Here is a 23011-nt window from a genome sequence, read left to right on the forward strand (position 1 = left end):
TCAGGGCACACTCAGGGCACTGTGTCCACTCAGGGCACATGTCCACTCCTGCACATGGCAGTGCCACCTCCGTGGTTGCTTTCCAGCAGCTTCTCTGGCGCCTCAGGCATTTCCTTGCCTCCAGAGAGTGCTGGCGGTTGTCTGTCTCAAGTTTTTCCTGTCTGCTTTGTCCTAGACCATAAGCTCCATGCAGGGGGGTGGCGCTCTGTCTGCTTTACCTCTCTCCCTGTATTCTCAAGGCCATGCTCTGTAGGGACTGAATGCACATTTGTTGAGCGAGTGGATGACCTTGTAATAAGATGGGCGTGAGGATAGCAGTGATTGACCTAACGGTCTTGGCAGAACGCTTGGCCTGTAGTAGACATGCAATAAATGGCAAGTTGTCACATGCTTGAGATGAGCAGACAGGGAAATGAGTAAGACCCACAGCTCCCGGCCCTTGGGAACCTCACAAAAGAGGAAGGCAGAGATAACCATGTTTCAAAAAAATCCCAGAGAAGTTCAGGGAACATCATGCTGTGGGAGCACCTGCGTTGTTCCTGGTCTGGAGACTGAGGCTAGCTTCCTGGAGAGGGTTGGGGTGGAGGTCCTCAAGGACACCTGGGGCTGTGGGCCCAGAGAAGCTGGTGGCCAAGCCTGTTAAGGGACAATGGCCCGAAGACACCTGCAGGTGCTGTGGGTTTTCTTGGCGGTAAGACCGTGGGAGTGATCAGGAGAGGAACCTTAGAGAAGGTGAGCTGGGGCCAGAGCAGGGAAGGCATCACTTGCCAGGATGAAGGCCTGAATTTTACTTAGTAGCCTCAGAAATAGCCAAGGCCATTAGGCATGGGTCAGGATGGTACGGGAATGGTGCTGAGGGCAGGTGGGAAGGGAGGAGTGAAAGGGAGGCCCAGCCAGGCCATATGAGCTCTTTAGATGTTTGTCACCTGCATAGGAAGGCTCTCACATGGACGATGGGTCCCGTGCATGACATGGGGGAGGAGGCCGGGAGACCGCTGGCCCTGTAGCCCTGGATGACGAGCACCTAACAGGCCATGAGGGCAGGGGGCCGCTTGGTGATGTTCTTCTTCCTGTTCACTAGGGCTTCCTAGAACTGAGCAATTAGTTGGGACTGGTGGCGTTTCTGGAAACCCAGTTAGCAGCTCTGGTCCATTGGTTTAAAAAAAGTATGTATGTGCGTATATGCATATACGTGTGTTTATCAGTTATGTCTGTGTGGTCTTGTTTTGGCCTGTAAAGTCTAAAGTGAAATAAGTGACAAAGACGTCAATATGTACCAATAAATATATATGAAGTCTGTGTAACACGTGCATACATAAATCGGTTAGTAACTTTCCAGGAACATATGCTGAAAATGAGAGGATTTGTTTTTGAACTAAGAAAATAATTGCCATTCTCCTGAAGTGAAAACCTTTAACAGAGGAGGGTGGTGATCAATGTTATTACTTCTCTCAACAATGAGGAGCTAAAGAAGAGGTCTGCTTTTTAAAAAGTTTTTGTGGTAAATGCAACACCTGCTTGCTAGAAAAAAGGCTCACGGTACAAATCCGAAGGTCCGAAAACCGTAAGTCCCCTTCTTTCCATCCCATCCTCCCTTGAGGGTGAGAACAGTGCTGTGCCCTTTAGGTGTGTTCTGTGCGCACACAAATATCCATAACACGGATGAACACGCGTGGTGCATTCGCTAACCATACCATGCCTCAACTTGCTTTTTACACTTGACATCGTATGGTGCACATCTCTCTTGGGAAAAACTCGGTTTGATTCCACAAACGTTTAACAAGCATCCACCAAGTATTAGGGGTATGGAGGAGATGGGGGGGGTGCTGTTAGCAACAGGGATGTCTCATTTTATGAAGCTTTACGCTTACAAAATGCTTTCACCAGTGTCTGCAAACATTTTCACATAGAGTTGGGGAGACAGGTGTATCCACAGTTGCTTTTCCCTTGAAGCCCAATGAGGGGTCTGCATGTGATGTTTAACCACCAGGCTCACTCGGGCAGCAGACGCGATCGTGTGCTCTGAAGGGGTGGGTGCTTGGGGATCGCGCCAAGGAGGTGACATTTCCACCTGTAGAGAAGCAGAGAATCAAAGTGCACAGAGACACAGTGCCTTGGCTACACAGCCCCATACTCTTCAACAGGTCTGTGTGTTCCATCACCTCTTTGATGCTATCTTTTTATTTGATTGTTAGGATAATCCCATCACTTGGGTCAGGCCGGGCAGGGGAATCTTTCCTGCCCGACTGATCAGAAAAGGGCAGCTTCCCAAGGTCAAACAGCTTGGGGCCACTGAGACAATGCCCTCTGTTTCTCTGTTTTACCAATGCCTCATCGCTGACCGGTTCCCTGCACTGTAGGGTCTAACATGATATAGCCTCAAGAGCAGAAGTCCTAAAGTCACACACCAGCTCCCGCATCTGGCGGAGTAGCCTTGGACAAGTCCTTTTGCTTCCTTGAGCCTCCTATCTGTAAAGTGGGTGTAGTGATAGGACCTGTCTCCACCAGGAAGCCAAGGGGTTGATTGAAGGGACGTGTCCCTGCATCTGAGACCGCAGGGGATACCTGCTGTGCCTGGGGGAGCTGCCACCTTTCCTTTGCTGCTCCCCACTGTTCCCTGTTCCCTGCGTTCTTCTCCAAGCGAGGGTGTCCTGTTGCTCTGTGGCTCCTGGTAGAGCTGGATGTTGGCTGTGCCTTACTCTCCAGCCAGTCCAAGGTTCGCTTTGATAGTCAGTCTCTTCAGACACCTGCTGACGGAGCTGTACAATTGATATCAATTAGTTTTGAATTTTTTCAATGAGATGACTCTGATAATAACTTTGGTAATCCCACGATGCCTCATTAGAGCTGCTGGCTACGATGATGAGCCCTGTGATTTAGCAGGTTTTTCCTCCAACACCTTTGTCCAGGAACCAAGTCACGGGCTTGCTGCTGTTTCACATCACTTGTGTGAGCCCCGTACTGGATGCCCTGCTGCCCGGTCGCCCGCCTGGAGCTCACCCCTGGGCCCCAGCAGGCGCCCACCTCCTCTGGCAGTGTGGACTTTTGCAGTGGAGCAGCATCTTGGCACAGCTTGGACAACACACGGGGGATTCAAGGCGGCCCCTTTGGGGGTATCTATTTGCTCAGCCTCCGAGGCCCTCCCCCCAGACACAGGGGGACACTGGGGGAAGAGGCGGGTTTCTGGAGGGGGGTGAGGCATGGCTGTGCTGTTAGGAATGTACACTGTTTAAGGAACTAGGACTCTGGATTTGATTTCCCTTCCAGAAGCTGGCAGCCAAGAAGGCTTTTGACGTCTGCCTCCAGGAGGCAGGTAACACGGAGGTCAAGCACAGCTTTTACAACTGGCCAGACAGGAGTTGTAGACCTAACGCCACCCTCCTGTGGCTGTCCCACATTCAGTGGCTGTAAAATGCGAATCGCGGCGCCTTATAAACCGGGTAGCAGAGAGCTGGCTCGCGGTTCGTGCTTAAGAAATGACACCAGAGGTTCCCTCGGAGGGTACAGCAAGCCCCAGATCCTCAGGTGCGTCCTCAGCAGGTGAGACCTGGTGGTCATCTTCTGACTCTCTGTCCGGAGTCCCAGCTTCCCTGTCTGATGCGAGCCCGAGCCAAGCCCCTCCTCGGGCTCTCTTGGACCAGCCCATTCAGTGTTCACATAACCCTTTGGGAAAGGCCTGCTCTTAGTTTCCATTTCGTGGCGGACAGGCTGAAGCCCAGAGGGAGCGTGTGGCTGGTTGACATCACACGGGGGTGAGTGGAGCAGGGGCTGTAATCCAGTTCCGGGCCCCATAGGCCTCACCCCTCCGCTGGAGTGCGTAGAGGACAGATGACAGCAGTTTGTGCCACGAGTTAGGAAAGTGTCTGGGGCGTGCGTTCAGATAAAAGTCGGTGCAGGGACACCTGGGTGACTCAGCGGTTGAGCATCTGCCTTTGGCTCAGGGTGTGATCCTGGTCCCAGGATCCAGTCCCGCATTGGGCTCCCCTCAGGGAGCCTGCTTCTCTCTGCCTGCGTCTCTGCCTCTCTCTGTATCTCTCATGAATAAATAAATAAAATCTTTATATAAAAAAAAAAAGTCGGTGCAGTTAGTGCTTCAGAAACGAGCACTGGCTCATTAGAAGTAGCTGGTCTGTGATGATGAGCGGGAGCTCTACTCTGAGCTAGAAGGTCGTAGAACTTCGGAGGGAGCCTGGGTCTGCATCCGGTCTCTGCATGTGGCACCAGGGTGGGGAGTGGGCGGCGGGCTGGGTGCAGGGAGGGGTCCCTGCAGCGTGGGGGTGAGGTTTGGACCGGCCCGGGAGCGCATTCTCCTCCCGCTCTTCCCTCTGCCCCGTGGATCCCGCCTCGGCTGACAGTCCTCTCACTCTCCAGTGTGGGGGCCTCTTCTCGTTCTGAAACAGCCTCTGTTTTCCAGGGGAACAGCCATGCTTCCTTAAGATTTTTTTTCTTTTATTGGTGGTTACTTATTGTTCGGTAGTAGCAGTTTCCAGAGCGTGGTAAGAAATTGCTGATACAGCTCCGTTCTGGTCCGACTGCCAACAGCGGGCGTCCCGTGCGGTCTCAGATGGGCCTGTGCTTCACGTTTTGTTCTCTTTGCTTGGCACCTGTGTTGGTCGTGTTAAAACACAGCAGAAAGAAGGGCCTCCTTGGGGGATTTGGGGGTTTTTTCCTTTTCTTTTTTCTTTTTTTTTTTTTTGTCCAAGGCTGAGTGGCTCCTCAGCCTCCATGTAATTACAATAGGAGGGGCAGGTGGCTGGGTCCTTATCTCAAAGTGGGGATAATGCTGCTTCCCAGGCAAGGTTGTCCTGAGGATTAGTGAGGATGCACGTCCCAAGTGCCTGGCGTAGTTCCCAGCATGCAGCAGGGCAATGGAGTTAGAGGGAGCTGTAGCAGTATCACTTTATCCACCACAATGTGAGAAGCCAAAAACTGGCAGCACCCCAAAGATGGGATTGCCATGGGGAAATAGATGGCTTTTTGTCAGGACAGAAACCTCTGGGTTGCTTTTGTCTCCATGGATCGGTGTGTGTCCACAGCTGGGATTGGGGCCTGAATTTGGGATTTGGTGGCTGTTGGGGGTGTGTGTCCCCCAGACTTGGCATGACGGCTTAGAGTACGAGACGTTAGAGCCACGGGGAGGTGGCGTTGTGGGGCACCTCTGCCAAGGCCTCATGTCACAACTTGGGAAACTAAGGCAGAGGATTAGACTGGCACCCAGGACCAGAATGAGCCCTGGGGGACGCCGGTCTTCCTGACCACACACTGCGGTCGTGCGAGAAGCCTGTTGTTTTTGTTTAAACAATTATTTTTCATCCATTGGAGGGTTTTTTTGGGGGAGGGGGCGGGGGAGGCATTCTGTCGGGTGTCCACTGTGTGACATGCTGGGGTCTGGCACAAGTAGGGGGCAGGCCACCTTGGCAGGACCCAGCACATTCCAAACTGCCCATTTTGTGAAACTCACTGAACCAGACTGACTGCAGCTCCCTCCGTGCAGGTAAGTTTTGAAAAGATGGTTCGGAAGGAGTCCCTGCAGGGGTGTTTGTCACCCAGCCGCCTGCCACCTTCAGAGCCTGTGCTCAAGGTAGAGATTGGTGTGGGCTTGTGAGGGGAGAGTCACCCTCCTGAACAGAAAAGTGCTAAGAGATGGTACTTGGAGGGGAGCGGTCGTCATTGGGGGGGAGGGGGTCATGACTGCCTTTTCACCTCTTGTGCGGAAGCAGCCAAAAGTTGCTTGAAACAGCAGGTGGGAGAGGTCTCTTGGGGTCTCCCTGGGGGGCGCCAGCAGGCTGCCCCTGGGTGATACCGTAATCCATTTGGGGAGCGGCTTTTTGCCCCACAAAAGAAAGGCAGGGCTGGGGCAGGGGGGAGAGAGAAAGAGAGGGAGATGTGTTTCTCTTTGATGTCATTCAGGCGGAAAGCCAATCTGCGCATGTAAATGAACTTGAAAATGCAATTAAAAATATATACATATTAGAGACTGTGATCCAGAATTTAATGTGAGATGCAGGTTACAAAGTGACAAGCGGCATTTCCTCCAATCAGTGATACTAACTCTTCTCTGTGATTAATGCGGCTCGTCTCGGGGGTAATAGGCACACCGCACATAAATGCTGGAATTATTTCTCAAACTACAGTCTGACAGCCCCACTGAATGCAGAGTTTTCTTTGCACACATCGCCAGCCTCCTCCCGGCTGCCACCGCCGAGGGAACGTGTTTAAGAAGGCCCCTCTGAGGGCTCGTCCTGGCTCGACAGGGGAGGCGACACAACAGTTGCGGGCATCATCGTGGGCAGAGATCCAGAGGGGCCCTGAGCGGGGTTAGGGCTGCGGCACCGGCAGGTGGGCAGGTCACAGGGAGGTTGCAAGGAGCCACCTGTGGCCTGCATTTAAAGCAGGAGCTGGGACGTGGGGATCCTGGTGTGTTCAGTGCAGGGAGGGTGCTGGAAGGGATCAGGGTAACAGAGCTCTCCGTGACTTCAGCCCCTCCTTGAGAAGGCAGCCCTGGAGCAAAGGCCTGCGGAAGCTGGAGGAGCGGGCCTCATGGCTGTCCACAGGAAGAGTGCTCCAGGCAGAGGTAACAGCCTGTGCAAAGGCCCTGAGGTGGGGGCATGCCTGGCGTTTCCAGCAGAGGCGGGTGTGGCTGGGAATGAGCAACATATGAGTATGAGGGAGCTGATGGGACAGGGCAGGGGGGCTGTCCTCTCTAGCACAACTGACCTGTATCCTTAAATCACCAGCTGGCTATAATATTTAAGAGGGAGCAGCAGCCCTTTCGTGGGGCAGAATTTTGATTAGAAGCTAGAAGTTACCAGAAGGGCAGTTTTAAAATCTTTTATTTTTATTTATTTATTTAATTAATTTATTTATGATAGTCACACACACACACACACACAGAGAGAGAGAGAGGCAGAGACACAGGCAGAGGGAGAAGCAGGCTCCATGCACCGGGATCCCGGGTCTCCAGGATCGCGCCCTGGGCCAAAGGCAGGCGCCAAACCGCTGCGAGAAGGGCAGTTTTAACTCCCAGGTCTGGAGAAATTCTCTGGTAGAGCTGTCCCAGGATAGACTGGGTTGTTCTGAGTCCTTTGTCCACCACACCAGCACCGAATCAGCCAAGGGGAAGCAACACCAATGGCAATGAGGCGGGAGGCCAGGCCAGGTCTGCGTCTGCCAAGACGCTGTTCAGAAGTGCTGTGACTGCCTCATTACAATCCGAGGTGCTCTCCCTTGTGCAGTATCACAGACTTTGCCCCCCGCGGGCCAGTGCGTGGTCCTGCTGAGGGCCGGCCCCCCAGAGAGACCCTGCCCTGCCATGGGATCAGCGCCGTCGGTCACCACGGGGCCTGGGCCTGTGCAGCGCACTCCTCTGATACTTCAGGAGAAACCAGAAATCCTGCATCCGTGACATCTCCTGAGGTGTAGGCATGGGCTGAACATCAGGGCCTTCTCTGGATGGTGCGGGCCCAGGGGCGCCCTCCTGCAGCCGGAGCCCAGCTGAGTCCTCAGGGAGGCGTCCTCTGATGGCCTTTCCAGGTTATCTCCCTGAGGCCCCGTGTCCTTCCCTTCCATCCTCCAGGCCCAGCGGAGGCGGCCTGGTGTCCCTCCTCCCGGGCCAGCTCCATCACACTGGGTTGTCGTGATGTAGTAACATCCTGCCTCAATGTCCCCTGGTGGGTGTCTTGCGTGGCGTCCGTGTACAGAGCGCTCGGCATCTGTGACCTTGAGGTTCTCAGACCCGAGCATCTGCTGGTGAGCCCTGCGAGGCGGTGGTTCCAGGCCCCAGGGACCACAGTCCCTGTAGGGGACTGAGCGGTGGACTGCCTGGCCAGAGGACCACTGAGGCTCTTCAGGAACCTTCATCTCTCATTTAGATAAGTAAGCGGAGCTCAGATTATATTTCTGTAAATAAAGCGGGCCCGCAGCCGCCCCACAGCCCGGCCGAAGTCAGCGCCTTGTCGGGAGTTATTTTATTAACAAGTTCTGCTGAGTGGGCTCGAGTGGGGACTGCCACTCTCATATTGTCGATCTAATTATAAACATGAGGGACGGGACCAAATAAGTAGCCTTTAAAGGGAGAAGAGTCTGGCAGCTTGGTTTAAAGTGTCCTTTAATGAACTTCTTTGGCACTTGTATCTTAGCAACACATTTTATTACATCCTGGTGCAGCTGGACGCGCGTGCAGTAATTTATCCCCCTCCCCCCGGCGCTCCCCTCCCCCCGCCGCCCCTCCAGCTCTCTTTGGTGACAGCGGAGGGAAGAATATACCGACCCGCTTTCCCAAGGCTCTCTTTGCATCTCTCTGGCTTTGTTTGGTTGATGAAAAAGGCAAACACAGCGCCAGGAGTGGGGACCTTGTGGTCTGCTTGGAGGTGGCCTGGAGGGGACCCCGGGCCTGGAAGGTGGGGGGGCCCTCCTGCAGCTGGGCTGCCCGCGAGTCCAGATGCTGGGGCTGCGGGGCTGCTCATAGATGCGCTGATTCTCTCCCGGGCGCTCCCTGGGTTTGGGTATTTTTATCTGGACTTCTTTCCTGTAATGGCACTCATTTGGATGTGGTGGAGGCAGGGACGTTTGCAAATCTTTGATCATAATCAGCAGCCTGTGAGCGGGGATGGGGAGTGTTCTGGATGAGGTGGACGCGGCGGGAAGCAGGACGAGGACACTGGGAGTGGCTGCGCTGCTCCGAAGCCCAGGGAGCTCTCGGCCAGTTACTGACCTCCGGGCTTAATTCCGCTGTTGGATGCACGAGTGTCCTGGGGCCGCTGTGACAGATGCCCACGAACTGGGCGGCTTGTGCCGTCTGGAGCCAGCACTCTGAAGTCAAGGTGTGGGCAGAGCTGTGCTCCCTCCTGAGGCTCTAGAGGAGGCTCCTTCCTGCCTCCTCCAGCTCCCAGCAGCTCCTGTGCTCCTGGGCTAGTGGCTCCCTCTCTCCGGCTTCCTGTGACCATCGTCCCTGTGTCTCTGTCCTCTCCTCTCCCCAAAGGGACACCAGCTGTTGGATTTAGGGCCTGCCCTAACCCTGGTGACCTCAGTGGATCACATCTGCAAACATCCTATTCCCACACAAGGCCACACTCTGAGATTCGGAGTGGATGTGAATATGGGGGAGACTGTTCATCCCAGCACACCTGCCAGTGGGAGGTAGTCACACCTGCCTGAGTGTTGGGCTGGGGTAGCAGAATCGGCGGTGGACTCTTGATGCCAGCCCCACGCCAGGAGCGCCTTGGGCCCCCTCAGTGTTTGCCTTCCCCACCCTTGCCCCACAGTCGGGAGCCAAGAGAGGAGCTGCTGAAACCATGCTCATCACGGGTGATACGGGTGGCCGAGTTTTCTCAATGTGGTCCCCGGCAGTGGGTGTGGCATTTGGGGTCTGTAAGAGGCTTCCCGTACCTGATGCCATGGGGTCCTCAGCATCTCAGGGAATGGCAGGCGGAGGGGGGTGTCCCTTGGGCCCGAGTGAGGAACCACGTCCCCACTGCGTTCCCCAGGGCCCTGTGGGGTCAGGCTTTGGTCTTTCTGAGTCATTTTCTGCAGCCGTAAAATGGGAATGAGAGGTCGCTGTGCACTCCACAGGGTAATTGTAGGAGTGAAATGAAAACACGGGGAAATCGGGGGATGCAGAGGGTTGAGCATGGGGCTGCGGGGGCCTCGTGACTGGGCTGGAGTGTCCACTCTCTTCCCCATCCCCACCACCACCTATTTGGCGCCTACTGTGTGCCGGGTGCCTTACGCGCTGCAGCCCCGTGGTACTCCTGGGGCTAAGCTATGATCCGTATTTACGGGAACAGGGAGCAACAGAGGAGCTCTTCAGCAGGGGCTGTGGTGAGCTGCTGGAGCCAGGCTCAGTGCGGAGCCGGGTGCGAACCCTGGAGCCCCCCTGCGACTCCACATTTGGAGTTTTCTTTCTTCATGCCCAAGATGTACTCAGTAATGACCCCTGTTCCTTCGGAGGGTTCTGAGGTTCAGCAGGGTGACGTGGTCAGTCATCGCCTGAGTTTTGGTGCTGCCCACAGGGGAGCAGGACTGGAAGGCACAGCTGGCAGGAGAGGCCGTGGGGTGGCCTCTCCCCAGCTCCCAAGCGCTGGCTGGGGCCTCAGGTCTGGCAGCCCCTAAGGCCACTCCGAGGGGCTCTGTCCCCCTGGCCGGGGTTTGGGGAGGTGCCTCATCCTGCCCCCAGGTCTTGCTACCCAAAGATACAAAGAAGCAAAGGAAGAACCCATCCCCGGACCACCATCCTGCGCCTTTTATTTTGACCCCTGTTATTACTGTACATCATGTCAGAAAATTCTGCAGGCCTAGCAGGTGTCCGTGGCTACTTGGGATGCAGAAAGAACCCAGAAAAGTGGGTCAGGAAGGGGCTGTTCTTTTATACTCCAATGGAAAGACCCACTGCATTCCCAGATGGTTCCAGCTGCCCTGTGGGGAATGGGCTGTGCTCCAAGGAGTCTTGGATGCTGTGAGGCCATGTTAGTCAGGCCCCAGATCTCTGCTTTTGCTCAGCACCTTCCTTTTGGGGCCCTCAGCCCTTGGGTTGGGTCTCGTGTCACTCTTGCTCCCATTCCCTTGGCCAGAGCATGCCACATGGCCACACTTGCCAGCAGACAGGCCCTGAGTGTACAGAACAGAGGGCAGGGGTGTTATCCTGCCAAGTTGTGTAGCTGGCCGCCAGACAGACACCTGCTCACGTGGCCCCTTTGCACACCCGCTTCCCATCACTCCTGTGAGGTCGCAGAGCCTAGGACAGGAGGTGGTGGCAGAGGCTGGGAGGAATGGCCTCTGGAGCCCGCTGTCCTGTGGAAACCTGCCTCACCTTGCTGTGCCTTTGCTCATGAGTGCTCTCCTAGCTCCCAAATCCAGCTGGCCCGTCTGTTCTTCGGGCACGGGCTCTGGGACACCCCACTGCCCTCGGCCGGCGGTACCTGTAGCTCTCCGCTGTGGCTCTGTAGTTAGCAGTGGAGTGGGGGCTGCGGGAGGCAGCGCTGGGTGCGCAGCGGCACCTGGACAGGTGGGCCTGGTCGGCAGGGGACGCACCTCCCTGTGTTTGTTACGGGAATCCTTTTCTTCTGGGGCTGCAAGCATTTTCAGCTCTTCTTTGATTAGATTTTTTCATCTGGGGCCTGCAGCAAACGTCTGCCATTGGTTGGTAAAGGTATTCATCTTTATCATTATGTGCTTGGGCCAGGGCTCATGACCTTGTGACCCACCGGCGGACTAGGAGGGGACTGGGGGTTGGTGTCATCGTCACCATCCCTAAAAGTCTTCTTTGCCCCTATAGGCGCTTGGTTGGATATCCTTTGACCCCCCTTCCCCTCCCGCCAATCCATCCCTCCCAGTTCGCTGCCCTGTGGCACAGGTCGGCTCGTGGCTGTACACAAGATGCAGCCTTCGATGGGGAGACAGAGAGACGATAAGAGGATGTGCTCCATCAGCATCTGCAGCCGGTTGTCATAGGTGCTTTGGTACAAACCTCCTGGTGACAGTGGCAGCTCCAGCGAGGGAGCGCTCAGTTCTCTCTGGGAAGCAGCATCACAATCACGTGGTGGTGCTTCCCATTTTCCAGACAAGGAAACTAAGGTCTCGAGAGATAAGTGACCTACCTGAGGCCCCTCGTGAGCAAGGGGCAGCGCCAGGATTCCAGAAGCATCTATGTCACCCCAGCAGGCTCTTATCCCCATTTTACAGATGAAGAAACTGAGCCCTGAGAGGTCAGTGACTTCCCTAAGTCACCCACCTCCTAGGTGGTGGTGCTCAGATCCCCATCCAGGTCTCCTCTTTCCCCGAGCTGTGTGGCTTCCAGATACCTGTGATGGAAGGACTCGGCACGTAGCCCTGGTCTCCAGGTCAGGTGGGCACTCTCACTGCCCTGCCCCACTGGGGGTACCAAGTGCCCTGATGGCTGAGCCAAAATGCATTCGGAGAGGGCCCACCTCCCGTGACAACCCCTGGCTCAGTATTCACCACACATGTGCTATTTGAGGAAGAAAGGAGGAAAGAGGGATTTGCCTGGGAGGATCTGGTGTTTTGGTTCAGATCGGGGCCTCCCAACCCCATTCTCCCATCCCTCCATCCACCCACTGGGGGAGACCTTTGTGACTATGAACCGATGGACAATGCTGTGCTGGGGGTGGGGGCGCTCCGTGGAATGATGAGCTAACTGCCCCCCGGGAACCCCGTGTCACCCTGACAGCCACTGTCTAGCAGCCTGGGGCGGCAGCCATCGGTGCTCCCGACAATCAGAGGACGGGGACATTTCTTGTTCTAAACCCTAACCCTGAACAATTCTCCGTGGGTTTGACCGTCAGACCCCATCTCTGACCTGTGTAAGTCTCATGACCTTGAGCAAGGTCTTGGCTATCCGTCGAGCTCCATTTGTGCCCCCGTGAGGCAAGGACGCCCCTGTGCTCGCCTCGTGAACTTCAAGCCTGAGGTAAGGCAGGTGCATGGTGAGGCTCGGGAGCCGTGTGTCTCTGCGACCTCCATCTCCCCGGGGCTCATCTCCACCCCAGCGCCCCGTCATCATCTAGCCAGTCACCTCCTCATGTTTCTCTCTCTCCTTGCCTCCCTTGGAATGTTCTGGAGCCTCCTCACTGCCCTCACTTGCCTCCCAAACCAGTCTCCCACGCCGTCCCCACGGCTGTCGTTCTGAAGTTCAGCCCTGCCCCGTTCTCTCCCACTGCCCAGCGCCCATGGCAGAGTTCTGGGGGGCTCCCTCGGCCTCTCACTGGGGTTGCGGGTTCCAGGAGGGGCTGCTTTGCCCAGAGTGGGGCTGGGGGACCCTGGGCAGCCTGCCTTCTGCCCCAGCTACAAGGCTGGTAAGTGGGGGGTGCTGGGGCTCCAGGGAACACACCGTGGAGGCCAGTGACTTAGGGAAGAAGATTCAGAAATTCTTTGATGACAGGCGTCTCAGTTGTTTGACCTCGGTTCACATCTTCAGCCTCATCTCCGGACACGGAGCTGTTGACCATTTCTCAGACACATGAAATGCCTGTGGATTGCCCTTTTCTCTCTAGCCAGGTCCTACTCATCCCCCAAGGTCAAGATCATCTCTTCACCCTCGAGGAAGGCACCTCTGGATTCATTTGGATCGGATCACGGGGGTGGTAATGACGATCATGGTGGTGGTGGCGGTGGTGATGAGGATGGTGATGGCCATGCTAATAGTGGGGATGGTGAGGATGGTGAGGATGACGTCAGGGATGACGAGAGCCACTACCATTAGTGTAGACCACTTCCTACAGTGGGTGTGAGTGTTTTCTGAGCTACCTGCCCTGTCATCACCACCTGTCCCAATGGAGACGTCTTATCCCCACCATATGCTGCAGGAAACAGACGCGCATCTCGGGCCAGCATGGCCAGCCTTGGGGCCAATCACGCTATTCAGTAAAATTAAGATTGTGAGGGGTGTTGTCTGCATCTGACTCACTGGTGCACAACAGTTAAACTTTAACTAGTGAGCAGTGGATGCGGGTGTGCCTTATAAACTATAAACGGGATAGGAATGCTTCTGCTGTTATATTGTGTCCCTACCAACAACATGTTTGTGTGTGTGTGTAAAGGGAAACAAAAAGCTTTGGAAATAGTTCTAAAGTGAACAAAGTCCCTTATGCACCTTGTAGGCCTTCCTGGGAACCCCTAAAGAATTAATAACAAGATGACATAAAACGTGAAACATTGCCAACATTATTTTTAAACACCATGAGGCTTAGATAGCATTCTCCGGGGAGGTCTGTCCTGTAGTTCTGCAGTTATTTTCAGGACACCTGGTGTCACTTAGTAGGGTCCCTCTTCTGACTGAGCATGCAGTTCCGTTGGCTGCCAGCGTGGGTAACTGAGGCTCTGGAAGGAAGTCACAGGAATAGAAAAAAATATGTGATTTTTTTTTTTTTGAAAATGACAGCCTTTTTTCTTTAAAGATTTACTTACATACTTAAGTCATGTCTATACACACAGGCCCGACCCATAACCCTGAGATTTAGAGTCGCATGCTCTACCATCTGAGCCAGCCAGACGCCCCTTGAAAATTAAAACTTTACATGAAAAAGAACAAGATAAGCAATCCTACCACCCTGCAAGTTTAATTGATGGATTACAGAGTGAGATTTAAATAAAAATAAGCATCCATGTCATTCACTGGCATAATTGCTACTTATTGTACTTAACATATAGTTTTATTTTTTTTAACTCGCAGGTGATACTTTCCTTTCCACCACAGTGTTTGAGGCTTTGCAAAGACTCAGGCCCTGATTAGACCTTTGTTCAAGGTCCCTTAGATTCTAGCTCCTTGACCATCTGTATGTGTCTGAATCTCCTGGGAGCTCCATCTGCCAGCAGGTGCTTGGTGCCACTCCATACTTATGGAACCAGGACTCCACCACTCAGCCCAGGAGTGTGGGTGACATGCCCCCTAATGAGATTCCAGAGCCCCTGAAATGTGAGGATACCAGGCCTGTAAGTGAGGATAACCCTTCCTCTGGCCACCTGACAAAATGGAAAGGTGTGGACAGCATGCTTCTTTAGTCCTTTTGTTCTGTGGTGATGGTGGTGGTGATGGTAAGGATGAGGATAGTGATGGTAGCGATGATGATGGTGGTGATGGTGATGATGGTGGTGGTGATGATAGTGATGGTGATAGTGGTGATGATGGTAATGACTGTGATCATGGTGATGATGGTGATGACTATGATCATGGTGATATGATAATGATGGTGATTTTCGAATAGTGGTGATGATGTGGTGGTGATGAGAACGATGAAGACAGTAGTGGCGATTATTGTGATAATGGTGATAGAGTGTTGACGGGGTGATGGGGACTTTTGTCAAAATGGTGGTGGTAATGGGTGTCCTGCCTTGCTACCCTCAGGGAGAGGTTGAGGAGATTGGGGCATGGAAGAGGGGCCCAGCCCCAGGTCCTCAGAGAATTCACCTTGCCCTCTTAAGTGAAGTATGGAAATGTTGTGAACCTCAGTTTCCCTGCTTCTAAGGAAGTAGCTATGTCTTTATAAGGTGCCAAAGCCTGTGCAAATATTCATGGTTTTATTATGACTCAGAGGATCGCATTCAATTTTATGTAAAGAGGCAGAGGGGGAAAGAGGACTGCCAGAGTGGTCTGTGACATTAGACTGTTTTCACTTATATTTTATGTCATTGGTGTTGAGACATATGCACTTGCATTCATCTTTCTTAGGTTGGATTTTTAAAATATTTCTTTAAAAATTTGTTTAAAAAACAATCACAGGGGTGCCTGGGGAGCTCAGTGGTTGAGCATCTGCCTTTGGCTCAGGGCATGATCCCCGGAGTCCTGGGATCGAGTCCCACATCAGGCTCCCCGCCCCCCCCCCCCCCCCCCCCCCGCCGCAGGGAGCCTGCTTCTCCCTCTGCCTGCATCTCTCATGAATAAATAAATAAAATCTTTAAAAAATAAAATAAAATAAAAAACAATCACAGAAAGTGCAAAGGATCAGTGATCCTGCTCCATACCTGCCCTTTGGTGTGGGGTCGGGAGAGGCCGAGGGCCCGAGTCGCACACCCCAGTTCTTGGCAGGCTCGGCTGCCGGCGGCCCCTCCCTGCAGTCTCCACTCCGGTCTCCCCACGGGGCGCCTCTGTCCGGTGCCACCACCACAGCCTCTGCCCCAGTTGGTGAGCTGCCCACGCCAAGTGGCCTGGACGGCTGGACTCCCCGAGAGGCACTGGCCGAGGCTGAGAAGCTCTCTTTTCCCATTTTAGGTGACTTTGCTTTTCTCAATCCAAATCAGATTTTGTTTTATCTGCTGGAGCCTCGTTTCATAATTCCTCTGGCTTTGATCTCGTCATCACGGTTTAGACATCTTCCCTTGCTGGCGTTCCTCTTCGCCCCAGGTGCCTCCTTCCTGACACGGGGCCTGCTGCTCCTGTAATACATACTCACCCCTAATGAGCTACTTAAAAAATAAGCATTGATTTCTAGATAAAAATCACAATTAATTTTAAATGCCCTCTGTAAACCTTGTTACAAATAATTGCCAGAAACACACAAAGTCTGAAATTAATTAAAATCGACAGCCTTGTTTGATGTGGGATGTGCTCCTCATTTTTTAGTTATGTATGTGAGCTGTGTGGATGGCGCTGGGGCAGCAGCCGTGGCTTCGAGATGCCAGGTGGGGGGATTTGCTGGAGGAGCAGCTGAGCTGCCCGTCCCCGGGTCTGGATTCATCCGGTCCCGACTGGCAGCCCTGCCGACTCTCCACACCTCCAGTGTTGCATCTGTGAAATGGGTTTACCAATGCCAGCCTTACGGATGGCTGGTGGAGGGTGATGGTGAGGTGGTGCCTGCTCAGAGGCTGTGGTCTGTCCTCCCCACTGTCCCCGCCCCAGGCCAGCCCTGGAAAGGTTAACCCACACATCTGTTGTTGGAGGGGGGAGGTCGTATTGTTCATTCATTCACTCACTCGCCTGTGCTGTGAGCTAAACAGAAGCCAACAGAAACCCAGACGGCAGGGCCGCCAGACAGAGGTCCCCTCCTCTGGACGACATCTCTGGTGCTGGAGTGAAGAAGTGACTTGATCGAGGCCAGGCTTGGCCGGCCCAGGAGTGAACCTTCCACACTCCCGCACTCTCGAGGCTGGTGGGATCCTCAGGAGTTGGCCATGGCCAAGGCAGAAGGAGCCAGCCAAGAGCCCCCGCTCTGGGGTTCCCCTGCCCCCCGCCCTGGGGTGACATAAGCCCCTGTGTCAGCAGTGGAGGGGACACGTATGGGTGAGAACAGCAGCATTGCTATAGTAACAGGTGCGTTTATGTCCGCTTGCATTCATGGGCAACCTTTTGTCAGTTTCCATTCCAGAATTCTCAGAGTCACTCCAGTGTGTCCTTGAGCACAGGGCCCCCTTCACAGTTCCTCGTTGGTGCCTGGGTGGCTATTGTTTAGGGCCACAGAGGAGCCAGTGCCCTCTCCCCCGCCCCACTTCCTGAAGGAGCACAGGTGTTGGGCCAGACCTACCCAGGACTGGTTCTCAGGAGCTACTCTTCAGGTGACAGACACCGGGCAGCTACGTAGTATCTCCTAGCACCTTGGTTTCCTCGTCTGCAGACGGGAGAGTAACACTGACCTAACTGTTCTGTTTGTTCAGGAGTTTATTGGGGAGGGGATGGCATTTCCTGATCACCTGCTGTGTGCCTGACTTTGGGCAATTACTGGGAAACAGACCCACTGCACAGGGTCCCTGACCTCTAGGAGCTCGTAGCCAGGTCTGGGGACGCATCAGGGCACCCCATTTTGGTGAGTTAAAGGGGGAACTTGGGTCTGAGGAGGTCCTGAGAAGGAGCCACCAGTCCGGCCAACGCCACAGGAGAGAGCGCTCCCTTAGAGAGTGGAAGTGATATAGGAAAAGGCTTCAGGGATCATGCAGGCCCAGGACAATACCTCATCTCCCTCTCTCTCTCCCCTCCTCGCTCACCTCCTCCCCTCTTCTCCCAGGTTGCTCTCCCAGCCCCCAGGTATCTCTTCACTCTCTCCTTATCTCTTTGGAAGATTTGGATCGGAAGTGCCAAGTTCCTCATCAGACTTCTTCAATGCCTTGGGTCCCAGAGACAAATACATGGGCCTCCCCTCCCCCACCCCATGTCCCTGCACAGAGTGGCTGCAGAGATCAGAGAACAAAGCTTGGGAGTTATTTATTTCTCGCTTTGCAGAAATGTTTATTTGGAAGCAGCACGGCAAGGTGGAATGGTTTGATTTGATTAGCAAGTCTAAATGTATTAGCAGCAAGACAGAAACGATATTACAATTAGTGGTAATTAGCTGTGCTGATGACTCTGGGTGGCAGTGCAGGGTGACAGATGTTGCTTCCTGGTCCCTGGGTTAGACTGGGAGGGCACTTTACCCTTGTGAAGGGACTTGGCTCCCTGGAGACATGGGACCCCGGCCCTGTCGTCGGCACGCCTGAGTCACAGCTAATTAGTCATTTCGCAGAGACACGTGTGTTGTGTAAAGTGTATTTGTACACTTGCATTGTGTAAATGCAATGTACACTTATATTGTGTAAAGTGACTTCTTGGTGTTCGGGGGAGTGGGGGTGACGGGGGAGGCAGTGGGCTGACTTTTGTGGAACCAGAACTTTCCAGGCTGCTTTGCTGTGGTGCTGTTGGTGACTGTAGCAGCAGATTCCTTTGTATGCTTCTCTCTCTAGGAGTCTTTATCGTGACCCAATCCCGTGTACCCCATTCACTTGGGCTTACCTGTGGGCTCTCTCCCCGAGACCCCGGCCTATGCAGTGACCCAGGTCAGCCCAGGCTGCAGAAGATGCCCGTGGTAACCTTTGCTGAGGTGTGGTGGGTGTAGGAGATGCCAGGGACTGCGTGCCCACATCTTGACAAGTTAGTTGACCCCCTACCCTGTGTTGTCAGTGACTTTGAACAAGGATGACAGGTGGGAAATGCCCAAGACCGTCTGGCCTCCAAGACTTCCCCAGATTTCCAACAGGGGCCCCAGACTTGACAACATCCTGCAGAAAAAAAGTCAAGTGCTTCTTGTGGGGTGAAGAGAATGTTTTGGAGCTAGATGGACGTGGGGGTTGCCTGTGGGTGTGCTGAGTGCCACCGGATTGTTCACTTTAAAATTAAAATCATTATTTTTATGTTATGTGAATTTCACCTTAATTTTTTTAAAAGCAGCAAATTATTAAGAGGTATATTTTGGAAGCCCAAACACTGTAAATGGAGCATGTCTCAGAGGCTTTAGGGAGATGAAGTTTCTGAAAACAGAGCTGGTGTTGGAGATGATCCTCTGGGTGTGGAGGGAGGGAACGCATGGGAGCAGAGGGGTGAGGAGGGGAGAGGTGGCCCCATGGCCCCCGCTGAGCCCCCGGGGTGTGGTGAAGACCCAGGTGCAAGAAGTGCAACCCTTTGGGCCAGAGTGGGAAGAAGTGAAAGAAGGGTGAGCCCAAGTGAGAACCCATGAGCTTTCTGCCTCTGGCTGCCCTCCAGGGGCTGCAGGAAGGGGGCGGTGCGCGCCCCTCCAGCGTAGTGCAGGTGGAGGCAGCCCCACCTGCCTTATTGCCCATCAGAGACCACAGCAGCCCCTGGAGTGTGGTTGCCCTTTCCCTGGCCTTGAGGTGGACTTGGCCCTGGGCGGTGGCATTTGCAAGACTCTTGGAGAGGTAGCCCCCAGATGGCAACTCCTTCCCATGCCCCACAGCCCCCACTGGCAGGAGCACCCTCTGGGTCCCGGATCTGTGCCAGGCTTGGTCTGCCCACAGGGGCTGTCAGCCTCAAGCCACCCAAGCCCGCATGGTGAGGTGCCTGGGGGAGCTAGAAGGGCATACAGCTAGAGGAAATGCTTTCTGGACTCGAAGTGTGATTAGAGTTTAGGGACGATTATTACCCAGGGTGGGGAGGGGATGGGCAGCAAGAAAGCCTTGAGCTGTGAACTGGGATCAGGGGCTCCAGGGACGCGAGGACCCTGGGCCGGGTAGGCGGGGCTGCCTCACTCTGGGGCCTCACTTTGGGGGCTCTGGGCAGACTCCACACAGCACATCAGCCCGTCTAGTCCCCTAAAGGCCATGCTCCAAAAGCACCCGTGGCCCAGAGCCTTTTGACAAAACCTGGACCCAGCACCCTGGGGTGCAGAAAAGATGCTTGGCCCTGCCCATGTCAGGGAAATGCCCATGAAAACCACAGTGAGATTCTATTTCCTCCTCGGGAGTGCTGATGATCTTCAGGGCCAGAGAGCACACAGACCAGCCGAAACCCCTACACAGGGCTCGAGGGCCAGAAATTGGGGGATTTGGAAGACAGTTCAGAAGTCATCCAGTAAAGCTAAAGATAGATACGCGTATCCTGTGACCCGAAGTCCTCCTTCTGGGTGTGCGCCTCCGAGAATGTCTGACACAGGTGTACCAGGACATTGGCGTGTTCCTAGCAGCCCAGACAAGACAAACAGACATGTGCTGACCATGAATGGGTCAGTAAGTACATGCATGCGCCACCGGGCAGTGAGGACGGCCGGCCAGGCCATGTGCAGCAGCGGCAAATATTAGGAATGTGGAGTTGAGTCCAGAATGGATGTTACAGAGCACTTTGGTAGGATTCTAGGACTCCATTTTTATAAAGTTCAAAAACATGCAAGGCAAAATTATTTTTCATTGCATCAAATTTGATGCAAAAATAGAAAATTCAGGAAGCAATAAATACAAAATCACAGTTACCTGGGTGTGGGCAGAGTGGGGAGGGCACCAGGGGTATTTCAAAGCTCATATTTGTTTTACTTTGTTAAGCTGGGTACTGGGTACACAGATGGTTTGTTATTCTTTAACCAAAACGCTTACTTTATCATTTCTTCCACACCTAGTGATATGCACGTACGTCTGAAATGTGAACCTGCAGGTATGGAGGGTCCTGCCTCAAATGCATGGTGAGACAATGCACTTTAGAGGAGGCAGACAGGGCTCAGTGCTGTGCCTGGCTATGCCACCTCCAAGGATGGCATTTCCAGCCCCAGAGGAAAAGTTGTGTAACTTTTGGAAGACCGAATGGTCAGCATGGCATGATACCAGATGTATAAATTGTGAAATGTAAATCCTAAATCAGCTTCCCCCCCACCTCCTCCTAAGGTAGCGTAAAGCCCACATTTTTAAAAGGTTTTCAATTTTTATTATTTATTTTTATTTTTAATTTAATTTTATTTTGTAAAGATTTTATTGATTTGAGAGAGACAGTAGAGCGAAAGAGAGAGCACATGCAGTAAAGAAGGGGTAGAGGGGCCGAGCAGGGATCCTGACCTGGGGCTAGGTCCCAGGACCTTGGGATCATGGTGTGAGCGGAAGGCAGATGCTTAACCAACTGGGCCACCCAGGCGCCTCATTATTATTTTTTTAAGTTTTGTTTTTAACCAAGGTAAATTCTGGAAGTGCAGCAAAACTGCTTAGCACCCTCTCCTGGGCAGGCCCGGGTGGAACCCTGGTGCCCCGGGTGGCTGGAGGGCCGGGCGCCTGCTGGCTCAGCACCACGGACAGCGCCGCCTTCTTGGGTCCCCCGCGGCGCAGGCTCACCTGGCCTAGTGGGGCAGGAGGACGAGCCTGGGGACAATGGGTTGGAATCCTGCTTCTTGCACTTGTTAGCTGTGTGGCCTTGGGCAAGTCTCTCAGGAGCCTGGACAGTGAAGCAGGGGAGCTACTGCCATGGCACCCAGCGTGAGCTCCTTGCTCCAGAGATGGTTTCATCCTGGTTAGAAAACCCCTTTGTGGGCAGCCCCGGTGGCACAGCGGTTTAGCGCCCCCTTCAGCCCAGGCTGTGATCCTGGAGACCTGGGATCAAGTCCCACTTTCCCAGGCTCCCTGCGTGGAGCCTGCTTCTCCCTCTGCCTGTGTCTCTGCCTCTTTCTCTCTGTCTCTCATGAATAAATAAATAAAATCTTAAAACAACAACAACAACAAAAGAAAGCAAAAAAACAAACCCTTTGTGGTGTTGAATGGGAAGGGGCTGAAGGGTTGGTCCAGGAGCTGGGATGGGCAGGTCAGGGAAGGAGGCACCAGATCAGTCCTGCTTGTTGGAGCCAGGTAACTTGTGAGGGACTCATGGTGGTGACCCGTATAACTAGGCTCTGCACATGCTCACTAGGCTGCCTGGTAGTGGATGGAGGGTGGACAGGAGCCCCACGATGGCTCTGTGGGCACCTGCCCATCCACCACCTGCACTTCCCTCTCAGGACCAGCCTCAAGGCAGCCAGAGGAGGAGTGAGGCCAGGCAGGTGCAGGCATCGCCTTGGGCTTGTCTCAGAGGTGAGGCACGGGGGGAGGGAGCAGAGGGGTCTCTTCCTTGGCCCCCTGGAGAGAGAAGGTAGCTTGATGTCCTTGGGGGAGGGTAGTAAGCTGGGTGGTGGTGGCTTCTGGAAAGTCCTTTGCTCTGTTTTCTCAACGAAAAGAGAAACAAGGCCCTCAGCTGAGTGTGGGGATGCAGGGGGAATGGGGGAGCAGGTGGAGAGGTGTGAGCAGAGAGGACAAGGTGTGAGCAGAGAGGACAAGGCGGGCAGTCATTGGCCAGGAGGAAAGGCTGAAGGAAGATCTCAGGATTCTCTCAGCTTTAAATTCTAGGCCGTTTGTTTGCAGCACAACAGTCATTTGTTAACTCACATTTCTTTTTGGTTTATTTGTTCAGCGATCGGGCACTGAGCGGTATTACACGATCTAAACTTTCAGTAACAGCAAGAACGTTACACCATTAATTGGGACGAATTGGTTAGCATCTGTATCTCCATATACCACCCCGGTCTTATTAAATCTAAATCATATTCGCACTCGGCAGCTCTGATTTAAACTGTAAACCCAGCGTGGCGAAAGGATACCTGCTGTTTGAAGAGCGATCTTTCTTTCTCCTCCGATTTCTGGCTTGATTCGACATACGCTGTGCAGCATCAGGCCACGCCTGTGAGAGCCCGTGAGGCGGTGGCAGGGGCCCAGAAGCGACCTGCCGTTGGCACAGTGCATTCGTCTAGTGTGAAAACTCGATGTGAGTTGCGTGGAAGTAGGACGTGGTGCTATGAAGCATCAGCTCATTCGCGCACGTAGGTTGTGTACATGAAAATGTCAGCCTGGGGTCACATCGGGGCATTTGTGCCAACCGTCCTGTCCTTGGGCGCATCACGATCTCACACACCAACGCTCCAGTGCCAAGAATGGCACTGGTGCTTTCCTCTCTGTTGTCATGACTGCTGTGGTCCTGGCCCAAAGTTGATGGTGGTCCTGAGCAAGAAGGAGGATTTAACTTAGTCTGGGGATCTAGGGACACAGCCCCACAAGGCTCCAGACTTAGGTGGCTCATCAGTGTCCAAAACATATGGAGTTAGTGTTGTTTCTGCTGATTCTGTGCTCTCTTTTCTTGCCTCTTCTCTTCACTTGGCACCTCCTCCTCCAAGAGGTTCTTTCTCCCTGACCTCACAGTGCTGGGCTCAGCTCTGAGAGCAGGGGTTACACAGTCTCCTCCCATCATGCCTCGCCGAAGCTGGGAAAACAGTAGGTGGTCAATAGATGTTCATATATATCAAAA

General features: G+C 53.8%; 1 protein-coding gene and 2 long non-coding RNA genes across 5 annotated transcripts in view; 2 read left to right on the plus strand and 1 right to left on the minus strand.

Moving 5' to 3' along the window:
* Nucleotides 1-23011, plus strand: part of PHF21B (PHD finger protein 21B) — an 84292-nt gene that overhangs the window by 6306 nt on the left and 54975 nt on the right. The window lies entirely within an intron of this gene.
* Nucleotides 13655-16732, minus strand: LOC112666202 (uncharacterized). Its single transcript, XR_003140772.3, has 3 exons — nucleotides 16423-16732; nucleotides 15475-15885; nucleotides 13655-13833 (listed from the first exon to the last, which is right to left on the minus strand). It is a non-coding gene; the product is annotated as an uncharacterized LOC112666202 (long non-coding RNA).
* LOC112666205 (uncharacterized) lies at nucleotides 16809-22554 on the plus strand. Its single transcript, XR_003140774.3, has 3 exons — nucleotides 16809-17001; nucleotides 20319-20580; nucleotides 22124-22554. It is a non-coding gene; the product is annotated as an uncharacterized LOC112666205 (long non-coding RNA).

This window comes from Canis lupus, chromosome 10, assembly GCF_003254725.2.
Source record: "Canis lupus dingo isolate Sandy chromosome 10, ASM325472v2, whole genome shotgun sequence".
Classification (NCBI taxonomy): domain Eukaryota; kingdom Metazoa; phylum Chordata; class Mammalia; order Carnivora; family Canidae; genus Canis; species Canis lupus.